Below are 18,447 nucleotides of genomic sequence, written 5' to 3'. Positions count from 1 at the left end.
ATGGTTTAACCACTTTGGAAAATAGTCTGGAACTTCCTTAAATACTTAAGCATACAACTTCTTTATGACCCAGAAATTGCAGTCTTAGGTATTTACCCATGAAAAATGAAAAATATGACCAAAAAACACGCACAAGAATAATGTACAGCATTGTTCATAATAAATAAAAACTTAGAAGAGCCTAGGAGTCCATCTGCAAGAGAATGAACAGAGACACTATGGTATATTCAAACAATGAGTACTACTCAGCAACAAAATGACTAATTCACAACATTAAAAAATCTAAAAAAATCCCCCCCAAACCCAAACCCCCAAAACTATACTGGGTGAAAGAAGTATAAAAAAGGCTAAATGTATTATGATTCCATCCGTGTGAGATCCTCAAACAAGCAAAACTAATATATGCTGAAAAAAATCAGAACAGTGGTCACCTCTGGGGGGAGTGTGGGCTGGAATTGACGAGGAAAGGACAAGACGGAACCTTCTGGGTTAATAATAAATAATATTCTATGACTTTTAGGGGGTGGGTGACACAGGTATGTGTTTGTTAAACTCATAAACTATGACAATATTTTTGCATTTCACTGTACATCTTAAAAAGAACTGTAAACAAATATTAAAACTAGTTCATGACATACGTGCAAAAGTGTTTTGAGGAAAGTGTCCTGATATTGCAAGTTACATTGAAATGCATTAAAAAACAAGATAGAATGATGGATGGGTAGAAGGATACATATATGGCTAGATATGTGATAAAGAAAATATGGCAAAATATAAATTGTGAAATCTAGTTGGTAGGTGAATAGTTGTTCACTGTAGAGTTTTTTCAACTTTTCTCTGTTTAAAATTTTTCATAATAAGATACTGGAAAAAATAGCAAAATGGAAAAAAGGACATCAGATTATTAGTGAGAACTGATGATATATTACTAAATGGATTATGTATAGTTCATTAAAAAAACAGCTTAAACATAGGTATATTACTACCACATAATAAATTACAAATAATAGGCATACCTAATTTAGGGCCATCTCAAACAGTGCTGATTTGAAATAGTGATGATTACCTCAGAAATATTTTTGTATTAAAATACACAGGTATTCATTAATACATATAAACTCATTTAATCTGAAAATTAAATAATACACTAACAAATGTAATTTAGATAATGAAGTATGTGTTGTCCAAGGTCTGTTTGCTCTCTGATCCATTCCTCGTCCTCCCCTGGATTTGCACTGTGTCACGGGGGGCCTGACCCTGCAGGCTCCTTTTTCAGGCTCCTCGGTCAGCTGGGGTAGAGAGGTTACGCGTGGGAGGCACTGGCGGGGGATTGGAGAGCAGGGGGAAAGGAGAACCAAGGGTATTTCTCCCCATCTCTGCCATGGGCGGCATCTTCAGTAGTAGCTGCATCTTGTCTGTGACTCCAGCTCTCATCAGAGATGTCTCCGTGGTCCCAGTTTCACCTGGGACCCTGGGGTCCCGTATCACCACCTCTTTCTTTTGTCCCTGCAGCCCAGGGATGTGTGGCTTTCTGTCATTGTTAAACTCTGTGTTGCTTCACTGTCCTCTCTTTGGCTTATTGCTTTTCTGTCACTTGTGTAACCAATGCTCTGCATTGCATTCCCTCTCCTCTGAATGCTTAGAGTAATTCTGCTTTCTGATTGAGCTCTGTCCGATATATGTAATATTAATGGGAGGGATCATGGATGGAACATTTTTGTTCCTTAAACTGAGGATGGCTATTTTCTGAAAGAAGGTAACAAAGATTCAGAGGCTGAAGTTTGTCTGGGAGTTGTGGGCATGTGGCAAGGGGATGAGCCTGAGCTTTCCTGGCCCTGAAATTAATGGGTTCAGGGCAAGGACACCCAGGCGACAGAGTGCAATGGAAAAAAATGTATATACCTTCATTACAGCACTGAACACTCTGGTAATACAGTTGTCCCTTGGTATCAAGAGGGATTGGTTCCAGGTCCCCCCACAGATACCAAAATCCATGGATGCTCAAGTCCCTTATAGAAAATGGTGTAGTATTTGCATATAACTTGTTCATATCCTCCAATATACTTTAAACTGTTTCTGGGTTACTTATAATACCTAATACAATGTCAGTGCTGTGTGAATTGTTATAAATACAATGTCAATGCTATGTAAATAGTTGCTGATGAGCAGCAAATTAAAGTTTTGCTTTTTGGAACTTTCTGGAATTTTTTGAGTCAAGTATTTTTGATCCAGGTTTGGTTGTATCTGCGGATGCGAAGCTTGCGTATGGCTGACAGTGTGGTTCTTTTAATTTGGATCGAGTGGAATAGATTGAGATCCATCAAAAGCACATTGTCAATCAGAGCTGGTGACTCATAACCTTGTCTACCTGCTCTTTCTATTATGATTTCCCTTGCCAACATTGTTTCATTCTGTAAATAGATTTGGTCCGTAAAAGCTGATAAAGATGTGCAAGTAGAAGTGTTGGAGATGCCACAGGAGGATTATGCTGGATGTGTAAAATGCTAATTTTCTGTCGTGGCTGGTCTGATCAACGAAATGCATGGTATAAACCATCAGTCCCATAGGGCTTGCTAGAAATCCTCTCAAAGGGAGGTGGTGAAGAGGACAGGTTCTGTAGCCAGCCTACCTGGTTCCAGCCTTGGCCCTGCTGCTTTCCTGTTGTGTGTCCTTGGGCAAGTGAAGTTACCTCTCTGCCTCACTTTCTTGCCCCATAAAATGAATGTGATCATAGTGCCTACTTCATCTGGTTTTTCTGAGAATAAAATGACTTAGTACATGTAAAGCTCTTAGCATAGCTCTGGGCACTTAGTAAGAACTCAGTAAACGTAACCATCATCATTATCATCGTGAAGGGCTTCAGGAGCATCACTGCAGCCAAGGAGGAAGTAATGAACACATGTCTGAATAGGTGTGGTAAGAAATTATGGCCACAAGCATGTCATAAGTTCAGGGACTTTGAAGGGAATGAAACCATAATTGCCAGTCTCTGACGTAGGAAATGTACCTTCATGCAACCCCTACAGTAATGTCCCTCCTTAGTGCAGATACAAATCATGCTCCTTTTTCTGGGAACGCACTCCACTTCCTAAACAGGGTTAAACTGGAGGTCGCTACTAGATTTTGGAGACCCCTTTAGCTGGAAGTCCAGTCCTAATCTAGTTCTAGATCCTGTTCTCAGATTGTAATTTTGTAGTAAATACATATCTTTTTATTGTGGACACCTAGCATTCAAATTCACTTTCTGTGTTTGTGGAATCTTGCATAGACTTGGGGAGAAGCAGGGCCCAGAGGCCAAAAAAGTCAGTTATATTTTTCTCCCTTGCAGCTTGAGTTTAGGCTGGCTAATTTCAGCCACAGAGTCTCCTCCCCAAGAATTTGAATCTGTGGTACGTTACCTAAAGAAGCAGGGACAGTTTAGGGTTTCTTGTGCTGGTGGTGGTGGTTGGCGGCTGTGGCATTCAGCGTCCCGTGGTGGCTGTGTCAGCAGCGTAGCAGAGCTCCCTAAGCTGTAGGTGGTGGCAGTCCAGCTGTGCCACCCAAAGTGGTGAAGGCTGAGCACCTAACCAGGCTGTTCCTGGCATGTGGCCAGCCTTGTCAGTGGTTTTGGTTGCCTCTATTTTCCTGATTTCTGCCCTTATTTTAAGCCTAGTTCTTCAATCTTTGTGTTGATTCAGTGAATTACCAAGTAGCTTTTAATCAATTCTCTTTTTTTTTTCAGTAGCCAGGGTCAGTCATTGTTTGCAACATAAAATTCTGCATAATGCACTGATTTTCTGTGAGCCACTGATCCTGGTCTACACCTGCAACTACAATGACTCTTTATGTCAGAGCCAACGTACTGATTGTAGGAAAGTCTAAACCTGATCTGTTGCCATCCTTTAAATTTCAATTTTTGAAGTATAGGCAAAATCAACTTTGTTTCTTGTCAGAAATTTGCCATATTACTACAATACACATTATATTCATCCAACTCATTTCAGTTTACCAAATACCTACTGAACATTAACCTTGTGCTAAGTGATGGTTAGGCTATGGAGACACAGTTAAATAAGACACGGTCCCTCCTACATATATTTAGAAATCTGGTTCATTAATGTGTTACAGCATGGTGAGATTTGGGCAAACTAACTCAGCTACATTCAAATGGGGGAAAAATGGTAGGAGCAAGGCAGTGTAACATGGTGTTAAAATTCTGATATAGAAATCTGACCAGCCTTTGTTCATCTCTGGGCTCTTATTTGCTGTGTTGAATAGGACAAATTACTTAACCTATCTAAACCTCAGTCTATTTCTCTGTGAAGTGGAGATAATAATACCTAGAATCTCATATTATTTTTCAAGTTTAAATGAGACAATGGAATAAAGTGATTGGCATTATGCTTGGTACATGATTAAGTGCTTAGTGAAATGGTAGCCACATTTCACTTGCTGGAAGAGACAGCCTGGAGAGATTGTGTAATTGCTAGGTTAAGTACAACTCTTAAGAGCACAAATTTGCCTTGACTATATTAGTTCCATAATCTCCTTGACCATTAGTCCTTCTTTTCTAGTTGAGTTATATTATATTATTCTTAACACCAGCAGTCAGAAATGTGTATTTTCTTTCAGCATGGATAAACTTGTTTTAAATAGAAGTAGACAATGTTTTCTGCCTGTTTTTCTCTACTTGATGGTCTTTAGCAGCATTTTAATAAGAATCTTTGGCTGTAGTGTCACGTTGAGGCAGTGTTCTTCAAGGGAATTTCTGTGTCTTTTCTCTGGACTGGTGTCCTGATTTAGGCATGAAAGTACTTTTTTCTCCTCAATTGCGTAAATATGTACTTTACATGTATTGAAACCTGTTTGCCCCTTTCCTGCTCACTCACCAGCATTTGCTACTATTTGAGTTAGTAGATCTGATTTGTGTATTTCTTAAGACATTGATGATGCATGAATCTCCCCTCTAGCATTTTTTTCCACATGAAGACCAAGAAAAATGATTCATTTACCCAATTTGCTGTCTGATCTTTTTCCCTGAGTGTACCTCTTTTAGACCCTGATCATTAAATGGCTATTTAGATTCTTCGGTCCACTTTTAAAAAATGTGTTGTAAAAAGTATTTTACTGCCTTTGGAGTCCTTTTCAAAGTATTTCTCAAATTATATTTGGTCTAGTTTTCAGTTTGTAGCTAACCTGCTATGTTTTGTGGGTTTCCTTATTTTCTTTAAATGGGCTCATTTTCTATCATTAAAAACTGATTTTTTAAAAAAACCCTGTAATTGTTGATGTGGCCATCAGTCAGACAGGTGGGATTTTTGTTGGTCGGTTTGTTTATTCTTGGAAGAGTTTTTAATTAAAAATTTTTTTTGGCATACTCCCTTCTCCATCTTACATTCAACTTTAGTTTTGACTTCTGATGAGGTGTTTGAAAATAGTCTCCAGGCTTCTATTTTCACTTTTCATTCACTTCTCTCCTCACTCCAACATCTGCGTTAGCTAATGTTGAAATCAATGGAAATGATACCAAATGAGGGGTTACAGACCGAAGTTCTAAGTGCTGGGACAGCTTCAAAGTTATCGTGTGACTTTGGTTAGGTCATTTGACCTCTAATTTCCTCATCTGTGAAATGAAAGGAGTTTATTCACTTATTCAGCACGTACTTGTTAGGCACATATTATGTGGTAGACACTGTGCCAGGTGCCAGAAAATCTGCAGTGAACAAAAGTGCCTCCCCTCATGGAAGGTACAGTCTAGTGCTGTTAAATTGTATAAACTCCAAGGCTTTTTTGAATTTATAGCACTGTATACGTAATGGTACTTCTACTTGGTTCCAGTTCTCTTTCGAATAGAATAGAAGAAAATATGATATGTGTGAAGTCTGTTTTTGGCTTTTGGACATTCCTTTGACTTAAAATAAATACCTTGCAATTAGTCTGACAGAGTGTTCTGGGGAAACGAGTGTGAGACATTCTATCTAGAAAAGAGTCAGGTCAAAAGCTGCATACTACATCCCCCTCTTAAAGTGAATTTTAAAAACACTTTTGGAAATGCACTTTAGATCTGTTTTCTGAAGCACATTAAGAAAAAAAAAAAAGAATTACTGGAATAATGACCACTGACCTTTATTTAATGTGGGAGTCAGTATCAGTCAAAGAGGAAATGAAAGTTTTCTTGGTTGCTGCCAAAATGAAAATACATATTGAATTATAAAATTGTATCCAGCTATAGACTACAAAACTCTATACTGGGAATCAGTAATAATAATAAATAATAATAGTAAAAAATATAAATTTTATTATTAGCTGACAATATAGTATGTGACATATGCCTTGGAAAAATAATGGTAAACTTAAACTTACTTGCCAATGGGTTATTAGTGTTACAGGAATTATCACAATAGGAGTCCTTTAAAGAATATTTAAGCCAAGTCTTCTCTCCTTTCCCTTCTTATCCCATTTAATTTAAAGTGGTCTATTTATGGGATGATATATGCCAGGTAGTCAGAAAATGTTGGAATTATTTTGAGGTAATTTCGGAACTATTATCAGAATGGAGCCATCTGAAAGAATTGTTTATAACAGATAATGGCTGTCAGGAAAAATAAAATAGAATGAAAGATGTAAGCAAAGTGACAGAAAATAACTGATGAGCTGATGGAAAATCCAGAAAACATCTTGCATGAAAATTATCTGGTAACAGGGTTTTGCTTTATTTTATGGGAAGAATTAAGTAGTAAATGTTAATTTATGTCTGTTTCTCAAATTCTGTCTTATCCAGGATAATAATTTTTGTTTCAAATCTCAGTTATTATATTTGTGTTTTTTCCTTTTTATGAATTCATCTTAAATTTTCTTAATATAATGGCTCTAATTTCATTTGTCTCTGATTAATCTAAAAATTTACGAACTGAATCACAGCATATACATATTTAAACACATACAAAAATAGAAGTCATATCAAAAGAAAATTAAGAAAATTGGAGATAAAGAGTTATTAAGATTTCAGAGAAGGGAAAGAGCACATCCAAATTGGAGGAAAAGGTAAAAATTTGTGCATAAGATTTGCACTGTCCTTAAAAATATAGTAAAGTTAGGGCATTCAGAGATGGAAGGAACTAGGTAGAAGGAACAGTAGTGCCATATAGTGGAAAGTATATTGGCTTGGAGTTAATGGAACTTTGGTTCAGTTTTCTCTATTTCCTAGTTTTACCTGTAAAAATCGGGATAATAAGATCAAATCTTGCTACAGGGTTGTTGTGAGGTTTAAGTGGTAAAATCAAAGAAAAGTCTTAGCAAAGTTCCTGGCACAAAGAAGGGTAATTGGACAAAGACCCTCCCTCCTTTTTTCAAATGAGTGTGGAGGACATTCGTGGCCAGACTAAGAAGTTTGCTTAATCCTTGTTCTACCATTTACTAGCTATATGACCTTGGGCAAGTTATTTAACCTTAGTTTCAGTTTTCTCATCTCTAAAATGGAGATAATAATAGTACCAATTTCACAGGGTTGAAGGAACAAACAAGTTAGTTCATATAAAGGGCTTATAAAATATGTGACAACTTGTTAACTGTTACTATTTTTCTTTGGCACCAAGAAACAAGTGAAAGTTGTTGAGTCAGGGGATTGGAGAGAGCGACTCAATCTTTTCTTTAGAAAAGTCAGTGTGTTGGTGGTTTATGAATAGGAGTTGAACAGTAAGGGATTAGGGAGAGACTCTTCTAGGCAGAAGAGTAGTTAGGGGATTAGTAAACACTCCTGATCAGAAACACTGAGAGCCCGATGAATAATGGTGGTAGCAGGAATGGAAAGGGGCCAGTCACTTAGACTAGAGATGTACTTTTCAAACTTCATTGTGCACATGAATCACTAGGGGATCTTGAAAAAAATGTAGGTTCTGGTTCAGTAGGTCTGGGTCGGGTCTGGGATGCTGTATTTATAAAAAGATCCCAGGTGGTGCCAGTGATGCTGTCTCATGACCACACTGAATAGCAAAGGTTTTTTGGGCAGGATAGGAGCCCTCAAAAATAGGATTGAACAGTTGACTGGCCATGGGAGGAGGAGACAGAGGGATGGTGAGTTTTCAATAGAAGAAGTTATATTGGGAAGAAAAATGATGAACTTAGATTGTCATGCTTTTAGGAGTTTTAGGAGATAGAACAGTGTAATACCAAAAGGGTAGATTTGTTGTCAGAAGACCTGGATTAAATCCTGGCTTCATCAGTTCTTTCATGGTGGTCAGCACCTAAGTGGCAGCTACTGAGTAAAAGTGAAAGGTACGGACCTTATGGAATTTATGGACTAATCCAGCTCCTCACAAAGCTGATGTAGGGTTTTAACATACACACTTTTCCTCCAGTGTGCAGACTGATACTTCAGATTGTACAGTAATTTGACAGTCCTCTGAACTTTATGTTTTCTAAGTATTCCTTAGCTGACATAATTTCAGGGGACGTGAATGCCAGGATTGGCGGCGGGTCCACCGGAGCTACATCCGTCAGAATCTGCAATTGTCAGATTCTTCCTTTTAAGGCACTTCTCCAGGAGTAAACTGTCTGAATCAAAGAGGAAAATATCTGGTCAAACTCATTTATAATCATAGTCCAATAAAGGCAGATGGCAGGTTGTGGGGTAAATCTGTGGACTTTCCCTCACTTTTCCAACCAGAGGTAGCACTACTGATGATTGAAGAATTAGCTCTGCCGAGTTTATCTACAACCTTGAATTGGGTATTTTAGACTGGTTGGAAGTAAGTATTTTTCCCTTAAACTTAATCTGAACTTTCAAAATTGTCCTTGCATCTGTTCCTACACATAACCCAATCAGTGAGATTTTAAGGATAAGGTTAAACTGAAGTGAACAAATAAATATGTATGTTAACAGAGAATTTATGGCATGTAATTTACTCTGGGAATCTTCATGGATAACTTCATAATATTAACAAACTGTGGTTATACTGCTATGTCACTGGACTGATCAAGGAAAAGTGCTTTTATTTCTTGCTTCATAAAAGAGATCAGAAAGGAAAAAAGGTTCCAGGCCATATTATCAAGATAGCATCTCAAATATAACTGAGATCAAGTCATCCAATGACTCATTAAATTACAGTTCTTTTAAAAACAACTTGTCCCTTCCAAAAATTGAATTACATAAAAAATTCTGGAATATTTTGGGCTCAACTACAGGGACACCAACATTGCACATTTGGGGACTTTATCTTCTTTGGTATCACTACCGGATGGAGAAGTTCAGAATCATGGGCATGGGTTGATTACTGAACAAATCATCTCAATTTCTGCTCTGCCTCTCTGCATTTTATTGTCCCCAGTATTCTCCATAGCCAGGATGCAGAATCCATTGTTTTCATCAACTCTTAAAAAATCCAGGCTTTCAAGGCTGAAAAGAGCTCCAGAAGAAAATCTCTGCTGCCAGAATTATTTTGGTTTTACTTGAGTAGTTGGCTGAAGTCCTTGCCAACCTATTTACCTTAACTAACTCCACAGGTATGGTTTCCTCAAGATGATTTCTAAGTGTAGTTGACTCTAGATTCAAAAAGGGAAACCCTCCATCTCCTGAAATTACAGAAACGTTAAGGCTCTTAGAGACTTCCTCAAAATAACATCACATTTTTTTTTCTTAAATTGAAGGACTAAGTCTCAATCTAATAGCTTGCTTGCATAACCAGTTCTAGGTATAAACTATTTTCTGCAGAAAATGGCTATTAAAATATTTGTTGAATGAGTGGACTCTGTTATTTACTTTATTTCTCCAGAGAATAACTGAGACCTTTGTGAAACTTTTATCTAGATACGTTATTTTTTCCTCCATAAATCTCTTTTCTGTATCTAACCATCATCCATCTAATGCGAAAGGGAAACCTGGGTGTTATCCTGGAGTCCTCCCTGCCCTTCCCATATCCTTTCAATTCCCGACACTTGCTGACTTAAACATCCTAAATGTGTGTTGGTTGACTTTTCTCTCTCTCCATCCCTATGGCACTATCTCACTCAGGTCCTCACATTCCTCTCTGGGATTTTACAACAGTATCCTAGGGGTTTTCTCTGCCTGCATTAATGTCCTCCTCTGATTTACTTTCAGAGTGATATATATAAAATCCAAATTTGATCAGGTAATTTCTTTTCATTGGCTCTCCATCATTCATTAAAAAAAAAAAAAAAAAAAAAAAAAAGAGCCAAGCTCCTTGGTATAAAATCTAAGGCCTCCCCTGCTCTGGCTTTTTTTTATGAGCTTCTCAGGTTTATTTCCTACACGCTGCTCCCTGCCTAGCACTGCACACTGCAGCAGGAGTCTCGGCCTCAGCACTGTGGACATTTGGGGCCCGATTATTCTTTCTTGGGGGGGCAGGGACGGTCCTGTGCCATTGTAAGATGTTTAGCAGCATCCCTGGTTTCTACCCACTAGATGCCAGTGGTACTCTCTTCTCCCAGTTATGACAGCCAAAAACAACTCCAGACATTGCTAAATGTCCCCTGGGGGACAAAAGTGCCCCCTGGTTGATAAATAGGAGTTGGATAATGAATCACAAACTCTTCGCACACACTGAGCTATGTAGTACCTCTACTCCTTTGCTTTTCTTGTTATTTGTTCCTGGAAAGCCTTTCTCCTTTGCCTAATGTAGGGAGAGAGGAAACGATTCTATCCTTCTGTCCTCTCCCTTCTGTGTTTCCTCTGAAGAGGAAGGACTAGTGATCTGATTAGTCAGATTCCAGGACACACGGGACACACACAGATGAGAGCATTTCTTTGAAAAGACCACATATGGGTCTAACACACTCTTCAGTTTTTTTAAAAAAAATTTTAACCAATTAATGCACAAATCCATGCTTATAAAAATTCAAACAATATAGAACATAGAATTAAAAGTGAAAGCTTTCCAGGGTCAAAGCAATCTAATTTAAAAAAAAATTGATACATACTGCTCCAAAACTACCACCAGCAGACCCCACCATTTGTGTCTGTGGCCCCCTTAGGGTTCCAGGACTGTGTATAGAAGACTGAGGCTCGGTTGGCTCACCAAAACACAGAAAACTGTTCACTTCATGATGCTGGCTGGGGTTATTGGAGCAGGTGATTCACATTTCGGGTCTACCTAGCTCAAAGAAAGACATTTCAGCAAAGCTTCTATGGGCCGCATCCTTCTTCCATCCCTTTTCCAAATCCCTTCCATCCCCATAAAAATCCACAAATCATAACAGTCAGAGCTAATATCAAGAGAGACTGTTGACATTTTGATTGCACAATGTTACAAACATCAGTCCATAGACAGCACCAGATATTCTGCTTCACCTGATCAGGGGTGACCCCTGGGATCTGTTTTTTGTTTGTTTGTTTGTTTGTTTTTAAACCAGCTCCCCACCCCTAGACGAGTCTGATGTGCAGCCTGGTATGGAAGCCAGTGACTGGCGAACTACAAATTAAAATGTGGAAAGACACATCCAGGTACCCAGCATTTTGACAGCTGAGTATGCCACCACACTCACACGGATTCAGCATGGAGTACTCCCCACACTTAAAACATCCTGAGTTACATAAATCCTTAGAGCAGGTGGACGAAAAGGTGTCTCTAAATGCTTCTGTCCTAAATACTAGGCAGGGCTTAAAAACAAACTAGGTAAAGAGGAAATACCTGCAAAATCTCTTAAGATAACAAAAACATGCCTGACGGTGGGGAAATGTAGCTGTTTTCATAAAGGTTTCCAGCTACGGGAACAAAGGGTGAAAGAAGTCCTTTCCATACCAGTTTAATTCTAGAGACCCCATCCTTTAAACAGGAAACTTAAAATAGCCCTTTCCCCTAATTCTGTTGATTATTCTTCTCTGTAAGCCTTCGTCAACACTTAGGATCCCAAGGGAGGTCACTCAGCATGGTGGGGGTGAGGTGTTCCTAGTAGTAGAAATGAAGATGAGAGAGTGAACTGGAAAAACGCTTTAAAAACTCTAATTGAGACAAACCTGACTACAAAATTATATCTGTGCTATGATTACAACTGTAAAAATTCTGTCTGCATATGGACAGGGACTGAAAGGGAGCATGAAAAAAAAAAACGTAAACAGTTTGGTTTGTAGGATGGCAGAATTTTGGGTGGATTTTTCTTTCTTTTATTTTGAGTTTTGTCAATGTTTTTGTAATGTTTTGCAGTAAACAATACTATAAAAGAAGCAGCTGAACCTGCTGACTAATTATTGTTAGAAAGAGCAGCTTAGCATCAACTCTGTCAGAGCTAAAATTGCTGCTTTTGGCAGATGCTCTCCAACATTTAAGTTGATAATATCAGATAACCTTCACCTTGAAGTCAACTCCTTCTGGTCCAAAGGAGTATTTAAAATTTTTTTTACTTATTTCATTTTTTTGCAGCTAACTCATTCTGACAGGCATACCAGGTATTGGTTCAAGGGGGCCATAAGGAGGGTGTTTCATTTTGTTGTTTTATTTTATTTTTTAAAATAGTCAAAATGGTTGACTGGTTATACCTGTCCTAAGAAAGGTCTTGGACCAGATCATCTGCAATATAGTGAAAAACTCAGGGTCCTTAAAAGAGTGTTTGTCTAAGTGTGTGAGTGGATTCAAATTCCATTTTGAGGGAAATGGCTGGTGTCACCTGCAGGAACCCCTGCAGCTTATCTTTGAGCAGAAATGGAATGGCAAGAATACAAGTCAGGTCCTTAAAAAATTGACAACAGAACGTCAGCCTCACTTCTGGCACATCTGGTGTTGAAAGCACATGGATAATCAACATAAAAGACATTGGCACTTCAGGCACTCGTCAGCGAATCCAGTCCTGAAGTGCCTTGTAACTGTGCACTTGCCAAAGGCTCACCTAAGACACATAATATTGGAGAGAGATGATTTAATGAACTGGCGAGCTCTCCATTCCTCTTCTAGGAATTCTAATCTCTGTTCTTGTGATTTGTTGTGGTATCAGGAAGCAACATATCTGGGCTGGAATACCTACCTCTGTTCCAGATAGAAATGCTCCCACCGAGTTAAAAATTTAGTGTTATGCTCTGAACCTTTATGAGATTCAATTTAAGAATTGTCCATTGGAACAATGCTTTTGCATTTTTTTCCAAATATCATTGCTGAGGATGTTGTGCCTTATGTTACCTAAAATCTATTGTTTAAAAAAATTACATGATAAATTCCTTCCGGACTTAGGACATCAGCTTTTCTTTGCTGGTGACCCAAGTTGGAAACCAAGTGTTTCTCTTCTGTGCCTTAGGTACCGGGAAACTCAAGCTTTATCCTCAGCCCTCCTCTGCTGGCAGTTTCCTACATATCGGAGGAAGTGATGAACTCAGACAGCAGAGTCGGCCCAAGAGGGAGGATACTATTTGGTGCCCATTCAGTTGCTGTGTGTGTTACAGCTTAGGTAGGTACAACCCTTCCAACTTTAATGATCTCATTAGATATTTTTTCCTCCAAGAATTTGTTGTTCCTGAAGTGCTAGAATTTCATAAAGGAAGAAATGCACTTCATTTTCTATAAATATCGAAATTAATTACTCATCATTATAATTATTCATTAAAATTCAAAATTAGATGAGAATGTTCTTCATAGATTTTTTTTTTTAGCCTTGAAGAGATCCATTTTATTATAGCATCTACAGCTCTGCTATTTAAGGAAATCATGACATAAGGTTCATAATTGAATTAAGCCAATACCTTTGCCCAAATTCTAAGATGAAATTAATAAAAGATGGTGGGTAAAACTATGGTGTCTTATTAGGAAAAGTGTAGGCAGTTGAGTAGAACTGTTTTTGTAGATCTTACCCCAGTGTATCTAGCTGGGAACATACTCATTCGCTCATTCCATCTTTCAGTCATTCAACATGTGAGTCCAATATGTTCCAGGGACCATTTTAGGTGACAGGGATACATCAGTAAACAGAACAGACAGAACTCCCTGCCTTTACAGAATTTGCATTCTAATGGAGGGGGGGAAACAGTCAATAATAAACATATAAAAATATATGGTGTAACGGTTGGTATTAAGTGCTATGGAGAAAAGTCAAGAGGATAAGAGAGAGCTAGGGTGCACTGGGTGTGGGGGTGGAATTTGCTATTTTAAATAATGTGGCCAGGTGGTATCTGAGCATAGATCGGAAGAAGAGAGCTATGTGAGTCTCTCCGGGAAGAGTTTCCATGCAGAGGGAACAGTTTGTACAAAAACCCCAAAGCAGGTGTGTGCTTGGTGTGTTTGAGGAAAGCAAGGAGACAGATGTGGCAGGAATGGAGGATGGGAAGAAAGTGGTGGGAGGCCGTGGAGGGTCGAGGGAGCCAGATCCCATAGGCCATTTTAAAGTCTTTTAAAAAATAAGACGGGGAACAACTGGAGGGTTTTGAGCAGAGGAATAACATGATCTGGCATGATTTAAAAGCATCATCTGGTTGAATTGTGGAGAATAGATCTCAGTGCGGAGATGTGGAAAAGTGAAGTAGGAAACCTAGCTGGGAAATGATGGTCATCTGGACTCAGGTTGTAGAGGCGAAAGTGGGGAGAAATGGTCAGATTCTGATTGTACTTTGAAGGTAGAGCCACTAGGATTGCTGACTGTTAGAGTAGGAGATATGGAAGAGATACATTTTTGGTCTGAGCTAGTACTTTAAGGAATGCAAAGACTGGAGTTGCCAGAATTAAGGTTGAGATGTCCAAGTGGTAATGTCCAGTAGGTAGTTTAATAATATAAACATTAACTAAAACTTAATGTTACATTTAATAGAGATTTAATATACACATATATTATATATAAGTAATATATTATTAATAGTATTAAATTTTAATATATTTGTGGAATTACATTTAAGAGAGATGCTAACTCGTTAAACATATTTTAAAGAGGACAACTAAGATGGCAAGCACAGAGAAGCATGTTAGGTAAGCAGCAGCTGAAGGAAATGGAGATGTTTAGCATGAAGAAGAGAAGTCCTAGTGTAGATGTGTCTCTTTACATACTGGAAGGTCTACCACAAAAAGGGACAGCAAATGAATTTTACCTGTCATTCTCTGGGATGGATAGAAATCACAGGAAGCCCAGTTTCAGGTCAGTGTGAGATTATACACATGAACACACATTTTTATGAGTAGAATTTCTCTGTTCTGCGGCAGGACAGATTCTCTTCTGAAGTATTGGATCCCTTATTGCTGGAAGCACTTGGAGAGTTGCTGGGGATACTGTAGAGGGAACTAGACGGAAGGTTAGAGTATAAAGCCGCTAACGTTCATTTCTTTTTATTTCTGTGTGTTTTCCCTAAGGACCAAAGCACTCTATGTACCAATACACCATCATGAATATTCTTTCTTATATTGTGTTTTAAGATTTTTTTCACGGGTCTGTGGCTTCCTCCCAGATTAGACTGTAAACCTCTTGAGGACTGGAACATGTTTTTATCCTCTTTGTATTCCCTGATGCACTTGGTACAAGATTTTGTGTATAACAGGTACTCAGGAAAATACTTACTGGTTGAATAATTTTGCTTCCAACCCATCCTTATCCAAAATGTAAACACTTCTGAAATGGGGAGTTCTTACCCAGCCTAACACGTTAATGAGGCTAAATTGAGAGGACTAGTTTCATCCTTGAAATTCTAAAGGTCTGGAGTGGAAGAAAATTGCCAAATGAGGAAAAGAAAATTTACCTGCATCATACCTTTGTCTATGGCTGATTCTGCTTGTGTACAAAGTCTACCTAAAATGTCACATATTGTGGTATTGGAGTATGAAGGATACACATTAGAGTACAAAGTATCTGATTGAACATTAATCAGTGTTTTGTAGTTTTTCGCATATAAGTCTTTCACTTCCTTGGTCAGATTTATTCCTAAGTATTTTATTGTTTTGGATGTGATTTTAAAAGGGATTGTTTCTTTACTTTTTTTCCCCCTGATATTTCATTGTTAGTGTAAAGAAATGCAGCTGATATCTGTATGTCAATCTTGTATCCTGCTACCTTGCTGAATTCTTTTATCAGCTCTAGTAGTTTTTATGTGGAGTCTTTAGGGTTTTCTATATATAGTATCATGTCATCTGCATATAGTGACAATTTTACCTCTTTTCTTCCAATTTGGATCCCTTTTAGTTCTTTTATTGTCTGATTGCTATGGCTAGGACTTCCAGGACTATGTTATAGAAGTGGTGAGTGTGGGCATCCTTGTCTTGTTCTGGATTTTAGTAGGAAGACTTTCAACTTTTCACAATTGAGTGTTATGCTGGCTGTGTGTTTGTCATAAATAGTTTTTTATTATGTTGAGATATGTTCCCTCTCTACCCTCTTTGGTAAGAGTTTCTTTAAATCATAATTGGGTGTTGAATTTTATCAAATGCTTTTTCTGCATCTATTAAGATGATCATGTAATTTTTGTCCTCTCTTTTGTTGGTGTAGTGTATCATGTTGATTGATTTGCGTATGTTGAACCATCCTTGTGTCCTTGGGATGAAGCCAACTTGATAATAGTGTATGATCGTTTTTATGTGTTGTTGGATTCTGTTTGCTAATATTTTGTTGAAGATTTTTGCACCTATGTTCATCAATGATATTGACCTGTAATTTTCTTTTTTGGTAGTGTCTTTGTCTGGTTTTGGTATCAGGGTGGTGGTGGCTTCATAGAATGAGTTTGGGAGTATTCCCTCCTCTTCAATCTTTTGGAAGAGTTTGAGAAGGATAAGTATGAGCTCTTCTTTGTATGTTTGTTGGAATTCCCCAGTGAAGCTGTCTGGTCCTGGACTTTTGTTTGCAGGGAGTTTTTTAAATTGCTGATTCTATTTCACTTCTAGTGATCAGTCTGTTCAAATGATCTGTTTCTTCTTGATTAAGTTTTGGTGGACTGTATGTTTCTAGAAACTCATCTGTTTCTTCTAGGTTGTCCAATTTGTTGCCATATAGTTGTTCAATAGTGAGAAAATCTTATTAATTCATGTCTATTTTATACTTCACAGAAAACTAGTAGCAGAGGTTCAATGAGTTCCTTGCCGTAGAAAGTGTTAGTGGATTAATAATCACTTTAAACCCATCCATCCATCCATCCATCCATCCAATGAACACTTACTGAACACATACTATGGACTGAACTGTGAGGGATTCAATGAGGGCATATGATCTTGAGGAGCTCACAGCTGAGTAGCAGAACTGATCTAACATTATGGTACACTGTGTTAAATACTGTGCCCTGGAAAAACAAAGTTCCATGAGATCAGAGAGGAAAGAGTAGCTGACTTCTTGGGGAAGTTAGGAAATTCTTCCTGGGGAAAATGCCATCTGAACTGTCAAGGCTTTTTCATGACTCTCTACCCCCACAACCCAAGGCAGTATATCTCTCTCTGCTGTTTTCCTGTGGCACTTGTTACCTGCTTCTAACTACAGCAGTGCCCTGTTTATTGTAATTATCTGTTTACTGTCTACCTTGTCTGCTTGACCAGCATCCTTCAATGGCAAAGACTGTGTCTCATCTTCTCTCTCCCTACTCAGTATCCAACATAGGTCAAAATGTGTTGGTTAACACACTCACAATAAGTGAATCTTGAGGAATAAGTTGAAATTTACCAGGTCCAAGAGGAGAGTGAAGGGCATTCAATACAGAGGCATGGAACTATGAGAAGTTATGGAGGCATCGAAGGGTGTAGTGTGTTAGGAAAGTAGTAGGTGTGTTTGGAAGACTGACACTGAGGGAACATTCAGGAAAAGAATGGCAGACAACACCTGAGGAATGAAGCAGGACATTCTGATGGGTCCACTGGAAGTGAAATGACTCAGCCAGAACATAAAAGCATTTTAAAAACCATCAAGCAATATATGCAGCAGCTGTTCCTGACCCCAACGCCAGCCTCAGGACTCTGGCCTCACTCCATCTTGAGCCTCACGCATACATTTTGTGATTATATTCACTTTCTTCTGAGGGTTTGCAAAGCAAATTTTGCATTTTAGTTGTAGGTTTAACTACATTCTATTTATATCTTTCTTATTTCTTGGACAGAGAAGTATCCTTTGTTCCTATTGAAGTGATGTCTTTTCATCTACTTTCTAAATTATTTCATGAGAAATTAAAGATTTTTTTTCAGTCATTCCCTGTTCCTAGGGTCTGGCTTCATCACTATCTACCCAGTTTCCCAAGCCAGAAATCTGGACTGTATCATAACCTCTGCTTTTCCAAACTGCTCTCTTGCAATCAGTACTAAGTCTTTCTATTCTAATGTCCAGATGTATCTTGACTTTGTTCTGTTCTCTTTATTCACATGGCTTAAGTTCAGGCCACTTTTATCTCTCATTGGATTATTGCAGCAACCTCCTAACTGGTCTCCCTACCTCTACTTTTCTGTTTTTCTTTCTTTCTATCTATCTATCTGTCTATCATCTACGTAGTTGAAGATACATAGATGTACTCACATACACTTATCTACTGATCTATATCAATGCAAATCCTAGCCACTGCAGTTATATTTCTTTTTTTATTTTAAA

At 38.2% G+C, this 18,447-nt stretch overlaps 1 protein-coding gene across 5 annotated transcripts in view; it reads left to right on the top strand.

The window, feature by feature from the left end:
• Positions 1-18,447, top strand: part of ALG2 (ALG2 alpha-1,3/1,6-mannosyltransferase) — a 523,116-nt gene that overhangs the window by 56,277 nt on the left and 448,392 nt on the right. For 4 of the 5 annotated variants that reach the window (XR_004319360.1, XR_004319357.1, XR_004319359.1 and 1 more), the window contains exon 3: positions 13,219-13,368. The exons of the other annotated variant lie outside the window; for it this stretch is intronic. The gene's annotated coding sequence lies outside the window, so the exon portion shown is untranslated. The remainder of the gene's footprint in view (positions 1-13,218; positions 13,369-18,447) is intronic. 5 annotated transcript variants of the gene reach the window in all.

The sequence above is a fragment of the Camelus ferus genome, chromosome 4, assembly GCF_009834535.1.
Source record: "Camelus ferus isolate YT-003-E chromosome 4, BCGSAC_Cfer_1.0, whole genome shotgun sequence".
Classification (NCBI taxonomy): Eukaryota; Metazoa; Chordata; class Mammalia; order Artiodactyla; family Camelidae; genus Camelus; species Camelus ferus.
This window is presented reverse-complemented; position numbering and strand designations above follow the sequence as displayed.